Source organism: Diorhabda sublineata, chromosome X (genome assembly GCF_026230105.1).
Source record: "Diorhabda sublineata isolate icDioSubl1.1 chromosome X, icDioSubl1.1, whole genome shotgun sequence".
In the NCBI taxonomy this organism is placed as follows: Eukaryota; Metazoa; Arthropoda; class Insecta; order Coleoptera; family Chrysomelidae; genus Diorhabda; species Diorhabda sublineata.
The window spans coordinates 24,441,873-24,454,757 of NC_079485.1; the positions used below are offsets into that span (position 1 = coordinate 24,441,873).

The 12,885-nt window shown below is 33.7% G+C and overlaps 1 protein-coding gene across 20 annotated transcripts in view; it reads right to left on the minus strand.

Moving 5' to 3' along the window:
• Positions 1-12,885, minus strand: part of LOC130450706 (endophilin-A) — a 120,066-nt gene that overhangs the window by 91,485 nt on the left and 15,696 nt on the right. Inside the window, exon 1 of one of the 20 annotated variants that reach the window (XM_056789274.1) lies at positions 3,848-4,309. The exons of 12 other annotated variants lie outside the window; for them this stretch is intronic. The gene's annotated coding sequence lies outside the window, so the exon portion shown is untranslated. Of the gene's footprint in view, positions 1-3,847; positions 4,310-12,885 lie in introns of those variants that run through there. 7 more of the 20 variants (XM_056789286.1, XM_056789267.1, XM_056789272.1 and 4 more) reach the window with 7 other exon arrangements.

Here is a 12,885-nt window from a genome sequence, read left to right on the forward strand (position 1 = left end):
GATTGATCAATCAAGTTATAACTGTTCCGGAAACGTAAGCTTGGAAAAGTTTTGGTTGTCGAAAATTTCCTAGGTAACCACAAAGCATCAAATTATGAAGAAGTTGTGCAAAATATGCTAACAAACTTTCACTTTTTAGAGCAAAATATGAGTATTAAGTTACAATATATCCGCAATGATCTAGATAAATTTCCGCCCAATTTAGGAAATTACAGTGAGGAAGAGGGAGAGCGATTCCACCAAGATCTAAAAGTGATGGAGGAAAGGTATCAGGATCGATGGGATTGTCACATGATCGCAGATCACTGTTGGAGATTCTCCCCTGTAAACTGATGAAAGAAAAACATAAAGGCGTTTTATGAAAATACAGAATATATTTTCGACATTTTCCTCTTTATTTATTTCCATGTATCCTAATTTTTTAAAACATAGCTGACATTATAAATATATCTGTTATTTGGTTGTCGTTTTTTGATTTTTATCATGTGAAATGGAGAAAAAGATTTAAAAAATCAGAACAAATCTTACAAAATCATTTATAGTTTCAAGAATTGTGTGAAATCATTTTCATATCTGGGGTAACCTAACCACTGTAGACCATTTTATTAGTACATATCGGCAGTTGAAACGGATTTGTTAAAGTTGGTTTATTGACTTTTGAATCTACTATAAGAACATGAATGCTGATGTCTTTAATGAATGGTTCGAAAAAATGATGAATCTTCTTCCTCAGAACCGTATAATATAGTATATAGTAATGGATAATGCAAATTATCACTCGAGACTTTTAGGAAAATTGCCACAACCATGCCGTTAAAAAGAACTCACAGAGTTGGCTAGAATCAAAGAATATTAAGTTCCATTACGAATCTGAGAGAAAAGAACTGTATTCTTTGCAAAAAATCGTGGAATGACTGTGGATTAATCACCACCATACCATTGTGAACTCAACCTGATTGAGATAGTATGGGCACATATGAACGGAGAAGTTCCAAGAAAAAATAATTCTTTAACCAGAAAACTTGGAAAAACCAGATATTATGCAATTGAAGGAGAAGGGAAAATGTGGAAGATGGACAATATTACTCATGAAATAATCTAACCATTCACTGTAAATATCGATTGCGGCAGTTCATCTTCTGATTTCGACCAGTAAACCACAATGTTGATAACATACCTTGTCAAAAATAATAATTTAGGGAAAGTTCTCACATTTAGCTGTTTAAAAGTTATAAGGAGGTTAATTAGGTGAAAATATAAGTGTATACCCGATATATTCATTATACGGGGTCTTTCAAAACGTTCGCATGCGAGTTATATCACTGCATTAAGCGAAAAAAATCTATTAAAAATCACCAAACAAGCACATGTCTATAACGCATACATTAATCGCAAATTAACAATAAGGTTTAGCCAATCAAAACTCGTGGAACGTTTAAGTTCCTCCCTATCGAGCGGTCGAGAGAGCCATAAAAGTATTTAGCTGCTGCCGCATTTTTGAACTTTGCGTTATAGACATGTGATTGTTTGGTGATTTTTAATCCATTTTTTTCGCTTAATGCAGTGATATAACTCGCATGCAAACGTTTTGAAAGACTCCGTATTTATACAATCCATATTTATGAAATAAAATAAATTTTAGCGTTATTATGTACTATGTGAAAAAATCCTGAAAAAGGCGATTTTTATTCTTAAATTGACAATTTACACTAAGGAAACATTATCCCCTGCAGCACTCCTCTGAATTATAATCATCCCCTCGAAAATTATGTATAAGAAAGGGGGTCGTGTGGCTCTTTGTTGGAAAGGGATTTTAGTTCTCTGTTCAGCAATATAAAGTTTTGTTAATTGCATGGTGCAATCATAACTACGAAAATTGATTTTTCAGATGTAAAATTTTGATAATGCCTATCACAAAACTTTATGTAGAATGAAGATAGATAGAAATAGTTTACAATTAAATTAAATGTTCCAAATGACCATTTCTTGGCCATAAGCGAGGCGATTTTGGAATTCATGTACAACATATTGTATGACCTCAGGGGTTATTATGTTAATTTCTTTCGTTATCCTAACTTTTAAATCAGCAATATTGTCTGGTCTATTGAGAAATTCTTTAGAAATAATCAGGTATTTTCGTATCTGTTCTGCTAAACATAGGAAAAAATCTTTGAAGATACTAAAATATTAGTCAAAATTTAATATGAATCTAGTAGGCTGCTGTCATTTAGTTATTTAAAATTACTAAAAGACATCAGTACAATATTTGTGCGCGTATTAAATTTAATTAAGGCTCATTTGCTCTAGACGCAGAGAATAGACATTTTAATTATGATTGGTTGTGGTAATAAAACAAGAACTCAAAGGAGGTTTGTGAAATTTTCAATAATAAATACCTTGGTCAACAAGTTTCGCAGTCTACAGTTAACAAAATTAAAAAATAGTTTCATGTAAAAAATATTGAAACAACCAGAACTGTAGATATTGGAGCACAGACATTCCTGGCTGGGTGTGTGAGGCTCAAATTCGATATCCTAAAAAAGTGAACGTTTGGGCTGGTATAATTAACAATAAAATTATTATCCATTATTTTTTTAAAGAGAAAGTTTGTGGTGAGATTTATCTAGATTTTTTGATTAACTTCTTAGTGTCTACATTACAAAGACTTTTTCATCCAAATCATCCAAATGAGATAGATCGATCTATTTACTACCAACAGTACAGTTAGAAATTATTCAAACGAGGTTTTTCCCTATAAGTGGATTGGAAGACATGAAAGGATCGAATGGCTCTAAAGTCTATTTTAATAGACCAGACAATATAACTGGTTCAAAAGTTAGTATAACAGAAGAAATTAACAAAATAACCCCTGAGGTCATACATAATGTTGTATGAGGATTCCAAAATCGTCTCGGTCAATGTCAAGAAGTGAATGGTGGTAATTTTGAACATTTAATCTAATTGTGAAGTCAAAAAATACATTCTAAATATTATGCGACAACATTCAACGTTAAGTTTTGTGATAGACATTATCAAAATTTCACATCCTAAAAATTAATTTTCTCTGTTATGATTGCATCAAATTTATATTGCTAAACAGAAGACTAGAATCATGTGTTAAATACCACCCGCAGTTGGGGTACATTTACAGTTTTTTGATTCTTCAGAACAAATTGATATATTACAAGAATTTTATACAAATATAATGAATACATTTTTATATACTCAAATCCCCACCAATTTTTGTATTTTGATCCAAATTATATATTTAAGTTTGAGATGAAAAATTCACTTCATCTGAATTTGTAATAGAAAAAATATTTGTATATTAAAGGTGGTTATTATAGAAAATAGACTAAGAGAAAAACTTTGAAGGATAGAACAAATAATTATCGCTAAATTTGTTTTATAATCCTTAATTATACCAATCACTAAATGATAAAATAATTTAAGTAATAACAAACTTTGTTATATATGGCAAAAACACGTTTGAAAAACCAAAAACATTTCCAGACGTGTAGTCTCCTTTATTGGCATTTTGACAGCCCTTTCGTATTACTTGACCTATATTCCATTGCCTTGACACAGATTATCAAATTCAATAAATGGGAATTTTCTCTTATACACCCTCTAATAAGGAACATGATAATTTAAACCGAAAAACATTCCGATTTGATTAGAACACAAAATGTATGTAACATCTATAATTATAGAAAAGCATGCTTTATCACATGGTGTAATACTATCAAATTTTTTTCAAAATTCGCGTAATCCATGAAAAAAAAGTGAATCAATTAAAATAATAATAATTTTATTGATTTTTAATAGATATAAAAAGATTACGTACCGGAAAATAAGAGACTAATCGTCCGGCGAAAGACACACAATATAAACACTACTGAGCTAACGTGAAAACTGAAAACGGTGGAAATACAAAATTCATTCGCCTATACTCTAACAGAAAATATCGACTCGAGATGTGAATGAACTGACGCGCATTTCTACTGCGCACTTATCGATACGTATGCTGTAATACACTATACGCGAAAGCGAGACGCAGGAAGCAATGTGCCAAAAATTCAAATTTCCATAGAAACTTGTTATTATCACCAAAATTCAAAAGGATGTTATCTTCCCAAACTCGATACCATACCATAAAGTAATCAGTAACGATAGAAAATTAAACTTTAAAAAATCAATTTCCCACAAATCAGAAAACGACAAATAGACTACAGGGGCAGCAACAAGTTGACGCCACAGCTGTAATTTAGACAAAGATACCAGTAAAAAAATCAAGAAAACAGCAAAGGTAATTATGAGTTTGGATACCATCTGGAAGCGAAAGAAAGAAAAGTCGCAAAACAAGAAGATACATGTACATCCTGTTTATTTAGTATTTAATCTACAAGACAAATGCATTGGTTTTAAATATCAGGGTAACTTTATTACCAGCAAACAAGCAATTAATCAGGTACATTTAATTTTCTGGAACAAGTATATCATCAAAACAAAATGGCTCCATCTTCTACAAAATAATGTGTCTAATAGAAACCTGGGAATTGATTCACAGGAGTACTACCGGAATTTTATAATACGGATTAGCATTACCGTGGTGGGAGCTTTTATAGTACATAAGTCTTTTGCTGGACTTTAGATAGTGCCACTAATTACCAGTTCAGTACAGTGATGCCTACTTGGCAATTTTTCCTTACTTCTAGGTTTTTATTGTGCAATACAGAAAAGGAAGGGAATTACACACAACGTCCGAAGAACATTCAATTTGGTTCAATTAATATAATTTTATCTAATTTTTTATATTAAATATCCTGCATTAATAAATTTGTAACATTGGTTAAGGTTTATTTGTAGTACATGAACAACCATTGCCCCCATTTTTTTATGTGGTAAGCAAACACAAGAGGATAGAACCTTATTACATTCGAGTAGTTTAAGTGGTGCCTGCCGTGTAGAGATGCCTGTGGATATTGATCTGGAATTTCTGTAGATTGTAGTGTTCAGAAAAGACGTGTCTTGGTAGCAGATTTCATACGCTTGTACTTCTCCAAAGAAAGAAATCCCGATAAATTGACGTTCTGGGCGTCTGCAGACGAGCTCGATGTTCATGAACCACATCTGCCTGTCGAAAAGGTATTGTAGATACTGCTCTAGGTGGAATTATGTTGGACAGCTCGGAAGAGCATATGCCGTGGTGGTATTAGTAAAACAAGTCAACTCTAGATCGCCTATAAGTCGAACAGATCTCTTCTTTATTGAGTCGAGCATCCACAGAGTATGCTTGGGAGTTGACCTCCAAAAGTGAGAGCAATACGCCAATGGACGAATCTGGGCCTTGTAGAGTATTAGAAGCTGTTGCGGGGTATATAGCTTTTTGGTCTTAAAAAGGGCTTCAAGTTTTTGTGAAGCTGCCTTACTTGATTTGGTCACATGACTATGCCACGACATATTACTCCCAAACTCAACATCCAAGAGGATTTGCGATGATGGTGGTATTTTATGTCCAAATCCTGAGCCGCAGTGCCAGCCTCTTCAGTAAAAACAGCAGCCTGGGTCTTTGCGGCATTAAGCGCAATTAGACTGCTTTTACCTCACTCCAGCAGTATTTTTTCAATATCAGTGTAGTTGGTGGTAGCTGCCTACGGATTTGGGTGTTAGCCTCCTTTATTGGGGCGGCTGATATGAACGAAGACACCACTGTGCTATCGTCAGAGAAGCTATAGATCGAGTTTGTGATTTTGTCAAGTAGATCGTTTATGTACAGAAAAAAATGAGTTGTTGACCTGAAACCTTTCTGAGGTGTGACCATTGATAACGTCCTGAATAGATCGATCTTGTAAAGCTACTAAATCAGTGATAAGTGAGGATGACAAACCATACGATCTTAATTTATTTAAAAGGTGGGCATGCCAAACCCTGTCAAAAGCCTTCGATTTGTTTAGGGCAATTGCTCGGGATCGTTATATTTCTTTAAAGCTTCACTCCATACTTTGATGACATAACTCTATGCTTACGAGAGCCGCAGATGATGTTAACAGACTGAAGATATCTGAAGATTTGCTGTTAAACAGAAAACTAAATAACTTAGCAAAGATAATTTAACTTTCGTGATACAAAGTCATTTCATCTAAATGTGGTATAAAATTTAAATCTTCCCAGTTATTTTCTTCTTCTTCGTCTTCATCTTCCCCATTACTTGTATTCAGTTTTTACATTTGGGTTTCTTTTGGTGTGTCCAAAATAAAGTGGTAACCTAACCCCCCTTATACGGAACTCGGATGCTTCTTCGGCGAAATGTCTAATAGGTAATGCCATAATGTCTGAAGAATGAATCAACACTTTATGCACCGAAACAGGCATTGGCTACTACCAATACGTTGGAATTATGACTGTGTCAAGCATCATTTGAATTACAATTTCCATCTGTTTTAGATTTGTCAACACGTAAATTTAACTTTCACCAAAATCAACTTTGTTTTAACCGTTTCTTCTCGTTGATTGCTGGTTTTTGTTTTATTTGTCACTTTCAAATTGTTAGTCGCATAATAATTTAAAAGAAATGTATCCAGCAATGCAGAGGACTTAATCCAAACTGAAGGTTTGCTAGCTTAGTTTGAAAATTTATCGGAATTAACATTGATTATGTTTGCGAAATCTGTAGATATTGCATTGCAAATGGAACAAGCTTGAAACGATGTTGTACCAGTTATCGTATTCCATACATTACCACTTCTTATTGTAATCAACAATTTAACATAACCCTTCAAATTGTTTCCTACGTTAATTTCTTATTGAAAATATTTTTATTTTTTTCCTTTTCTAACCTATTTCTTTTTCTCACATGAATTCTTTAGTTTCTTTTGAATATTCCAGCTACAGCGGTCCGCAGAAACGTATCGAACAAGGAATTGTTCAATAGAAGCATGCCATCATATGTTAAAGTCTCAGATGAAAAATTGTTGTGGCAAACAATGAAGTACCTAAGTGAAAAAAATTCATCATGACCATGCGACTCAAATTGTTTAGCTACAACTTCTTTTTCCATTCCAACTATTCTCGAAGTTGTATTTTCTAACTTTGCTAAAACAAACTTTTTATCTGTAACTGTTACTTTTTCTACTATTTGTCGTGATTTATATTCCGAAATACTTTTCCACGATCGGTAAATGTCACAATTTCCAAGTTGAGCGCCATCTCTAATGCGTCGGTATTGTCTTCTCTTAAAATTGTTTTCTAAAATAAAAGCCATAGCTTCTACTAGGGAATATTTTTGGAGCTTGGGTTATGAGTTGCTAAGAAATTTTCTGATTTTTTAAGTCGTGTTGCGTCTTTTTGTAGCTTCTTCAGCTAAATCGAATTTTCTTTTTTTTTGCGAGCCCCTATACTTGCTGCTTGCGCCATCAAGAAATTATACTGAATACACTGTTTAAAGGTAAGCGTTTACCTTCAGTCTCTGAAGACGATAACTGTAATGGTAGTGTAAACAGTGTATTCAGTATGAATATCGCCAACGGTTCCAGAAATTCCAACTTAATCAAGAAATGAATCACGATGTTTTCTTTATATAAATCTGCAGCTTTTTTCCTTTTTGATGGATCAGATTTTAAGTGGAAATCATTTCTAGGACGAGCAGGACCATTCAGACACTGCCTTGGAAAAATATTATTAAACTGGAGAAATATTTTTATTTCAGGTTTTTGCGAAAAATTTGAGGCTTAAGCCATAGTGCAATATTGTATTACAACTATTAAAAACTATCGAATTTCTTAAACTAGTTAGGTTCCTCGTTACACTTATTCATTTAACCTGAAACTTGTACGTTTGAAACCTTTTGTTTATTGGTACTTCAATTTATTTTGTTTTTCAATCCGATTAACCAAGGGTTTCAGTAACAAAGCGCTGAAAATAAATTTGCTAATGAAGATAACATTTTCTCCCGAATATTTGCAAGTTTGTTGAAGCATATATTTATCTAAAAATTATTTTCTACTTCAAATAATTGTTATGAAACGTAGTATACTTCCAATTTACTCAAATTATCCAAATAGAAAGCATATTAATGATGATGAAAAAACTTTATGTGTAGGTGCTTTATTTTGCTTGAAAATTTGTTCTGAACATCATAATATCTCCAATACCCTACGTACCTTGTTTTAGCTTTTATTCAGATTTAATTTTTTGTTCGTTTATTAACTTTGTATACAACGTATAAATATTTTTTCAGTCTACCAAAGAAAATATGAGGAAATGTAAATTGACGCAAAATTTACTCATTTATGTTAGTTTTTTCCAATAAACGTGGGAAGACCAATTACGTTGATGATAGAAATAGCATGAAAGATGATAGAAGATGGGATGTCAACTCTGCCTCTTAATACTGTTAACTAACAATGAATCGAACATACATTCAATTAGTGAAAATGGATAAATCAAAGTATGAAAAATCGGATTTACCTACAAAGTTGAAAGGATTAAAAATGTAACTATTTGAAATTATAAAATTTTTTTGTGATGTAATGGATGGTATACAATTAAAAAACTGGAGTTACTTAACCATGTGTATGAATATCAATGAGGCTTTAGGGACGGGCGAAGCACCAGATTTTTACCTTGAAAATAATATCTACTTTTCATAGATTATAAACAAGTTCACGATACAATAGAGAGGACACAGTTGTAAGAGGTTTATGATGGTATAGATCTTCTTCGTCTTCTCTATTTCATACACTCCCAGGTGTAGTGCTCTGGAGTTCCGTAGTGTCTCACAATTCGAGAGAATATGGATAGAGGTTTCGTCCCCTGTTCAATAGAATCTGTATGCTGCATTATCTGCTAGCCTCTTCGGGTGTCCACTGAGGAGACAGTGCTCCGAAAGGACTCCTGTTAGTGTTTGAAGATTGCTCTCACTTAGACTGATATTTTTCAGATCCTATATTGTTACAGTTTTTCAGGAGAGTCTTTGTCTGTCTTAGCCTCTGGAGATTATACCTGTAACTGAATTTGCCCCTATCTACCTTCTTTTCCAATGCTCTCTATTGTTCTGTAGCATATACCACAATTTTCAAATTCTATGAAGGGTTTTTCTGTCCCTACTTTAGCGAGTCTGTCTAGTATTGCTTTACTTCAGTGTGTCCTGGAATTCATTGAGAGTAACTTTTTTTTGTCTAGCTGGTTTACCTTTTCAAGGCATTTTCCAGTTAATTTGAATTTTTATGTTGGAGTTTATAGATTTAATGGCTGCTTGGCTATCGGATAGGATGATGATCTCCTGTTTGCGATAGTTCATATCTAGATTAAACTAAAGACATTCAATTGCATATATTTCTACTTGGTGTGTTACCCAGGTTTTCAGAGTGTTTCGTTCCAAGCCCGTACACCTCCATTCCAGTTCTGTCTGCTGTTTTAGAGCCATTCGTGTACTGTTTGATGGAATTTCTTTTTATTTCATATACCTTCTGAATGACTGTTTTCCGTCACGCTTTCCAATACTATATGGTGAGGTGGGAAATTTAGAATCACTTTTAGTGCAGCTGTTGGGTGTGATCTCGTGACCCCAGTTGCATATGTACAAGCCAGTCTTTGTGCTATCAAGAAATTGTTCCTCGTGGTGTTCACACTAGTTCCAATCTCCCAAACTACTGTCCCATTTGTGATGATTAGTCTCACGATTGCCGTGAACATCTACAATAGGATCTTTAGATTACAACCCCAATTCTTCTCTACATGTTTGTTCCAGAGGAGCTCACTATCTAGTTCAATTCCCAGATAATTCCCCTCTGCAGACGATAATCCATTACTAGCCAGATAGAAAAAGTATATAGTAGATTGGAAGAGGTATCAAGAAGATTCGGGCTCAGAGTAAATGGCGAAAAGACTAAATTTATGGAAATAGAACAGCAAAGCAAAAATCAGGAGGAAAATAGACTCATATACGAGGGAGAAGGAATGAAGCTCATCAACTGTATTTTTCTTTATAGGTTTATGAACGAATCACAAACGTATATGTTTCGGGTGGAAGTTCTGCAAACATAGTGTGTATCAGAGCAACAGATGACTCTATGATAGCGGGTAGTAGCACATCGAGGGCTGTAACCCTAGTAGCGTCCATCGTTTGTCTTCATTCATAAGCTACACATACAATACTGACCGGTCTTCGATCATAACTGGTAGACATACGTTCTTGCTGACACTTTCCTCCTGCTACTGTACGATATGTCACAGTAGATAAAATTTGAGAACACTTCAGAAACAAAGATACGTCGGAACAATGGACTCCATCCCAAGAATGTGCTCCGAACAAAGCCAATAAGGTTATAGTTATAAAGTTTACGTGTTACAAATAATTTTTATTGATTGTTTAGAAAACACGTCCAAAGCCGAGCCAAGGGAAAAACGATTGCATTTGTAGGAAAAAAGAATATTGCTCCTGCCCATTCATCTATTATTGTTCCAAAAAATAGGTAAACTAGCTACAGATTGCTTTTTGTTCAAGAAAAGCTTAATAGAAAGCAATACTGAAGAGTATATGGTGTAAGTAATTGTGCGATCACTATTCCGTCAAAATGCGCTCGTATTTTTGTTTTCCGCTATTATATATTTTTAATGTAATTGTAGACTAGACTCGAATACTGAAAATGCTTTTTTCATGTAAAACTTAGTAGACAATACAAAAAAAATTGAAATAATATATTTTTGTACAATTGGAAAACGCTGTAAAAATTGGAGAGATGTTGAAGAATGAAGGCTATAAAAATATATAAAAATATCTGGCTAGCGCCTGATCCGCTAAAAATTCATCTTCCAGCATGATAACGATCCTATTCCTTGAAGCTGTGCGAAGACTATTTGAAAGCATTGAAAAGGAATAATGTACTGAACGTAATGATTTAGCCGACACAGTCACCCAACCTCGAGCCGATTAGTTGGTGTGGGACAAATTGGACATGAAATTATTAAACAAAACTTCCCCTTCACATCGTTAGAACATCCTAAAAAATGAATGGAAGCAAATAGACAGCGATTATTTGTCGAAATTGTTACAGAAAATGCCAAACTTGTGCACCAACATTATAAAATCAAAAGAGGGTTACATGGATGTATCAAAATTTAAATGTGAACAGTTATAGACTGTAGTTATTATTATTACTATATTCTTACATCACTACTCAATAAATCGTGGGACTGACACATAGATAGTGCTGGTATTGTCAAATCCATATGACGTTTAGGAAGTAATAACTTTCAAAAGACTATACGTGAAATTTAATGATTTAGTGAATGAACGAATGGATTCAAAACAATTTCGTGTCTGAATTTATCATTGCTTCTTGGTGAGGAAAAACTACTGTACCAACTCAGCACTGACTTCAAAAGTGTATAGACACCGAAGATGGTGAACTTCCAATTGAGATGGTTTCTCCAGAAAATATCAAAAAAGGCCCCAAATTGTTGATATCTAATCGTAAATTCAAATTGCATGAGATAGCTGAGGCCGTCAAAATATCAGAACGCAGTCTGTTTGACATTTGACCATACATGACCTTTTTTAAAAGTTGGTGCCACGTTTACTCACATTCGATCAAAAGCAATAACGTGTTGATGATTCAGAGCAGTGTTTGGCCATGTTAACACGTAATAAATCAGATTTTACACGTTAATATATGACAATGGATGAAACATGAATCAATCACTTCACTCCGGAATCAAAACGATCATCATCTGAGGGGACTGCAGTCGGTGAACCACGTCCAAAGACATAACAGTCAGCTGGAAAGGTTATGGCATCAGTATTTTGGGATGCCCATGGAATATTGTTCACCGACTATCTCCATGTGAGAGAAATAATCAAAACCGAATACTACATATAGTTTTTGAATCGTTTGAATGCAAAAATCAAGGAAGAACGTATAGTGCATATTTAGCCCCCAGTGACAATTACTGAAGCTGAAGCCTATTTTGAGGTAAAATCCTTGTACAAGCACGGCATCTAGAAGTTGGAGAAGCGTTGTAATGATTGCATTGCTTTTGGCAAAAAATGTGTTTTTTTTTAGTTACTCACACGATTTATTGAGTGATGTGTTATATATGTTATTGTATGGACAAATATCAAAATCGATAGTATTCTTTTAACTGTTGTGTATTACTTGAACTATAGGGTGGGCTTTTGACCGATAGTGTACAAGAAGTACAGAAATGGACACAATGTCGCAGACCAGCTTTAATTCATTTTAGTTCTGAATATGCTTCTTGTTCTTGTTCTGAAATATACCTTATAGATGTATGATTGAAAACTTTCAGAGTAGTATTTCGGTAAGTATAATTTTAGTTTATAATTCAACCCCTAGTGCCATTCCGTGTCAAATGTAGAGGACTCTAGAGATTCTTCTGTAATAACCGTTATTCTGTGGACTTGGTCCATTGTAGAATGTACATTTCTGAATTCAAATTGGTAGTAAGGGATCAATCCCTTTAGTATGTTGGTGATAATAGAATTGTAAAATAAACTGAGCAGCTAAATACATGATTACAACTTTTAAAAAAATTTGAAATGATTGGACAAAAAAATATTTAGTAAGTTGTTTTTGGTTCAAACCAGGTGAGGAATAATTAAAACGCAAATTCAGAGAAACGATAATATAAAACAACCTGGGTTACAAAAACAAATAGTCAAATTCCAATGTAAAAATAGAAGGACGGCTTCTATTTGAAAAATGAGCAGAGCACAATGTTTTGTAGGATTCAATTTAAACGGTTGTATTTGATACTTATGTTTTAAGAAACGTAAATAAACAAAATATAATTTCAAAATAACACTTTCCACGAGAACATTTTCCACTTTAAATAGAAGATTATACAAAACTGGATTCTCAA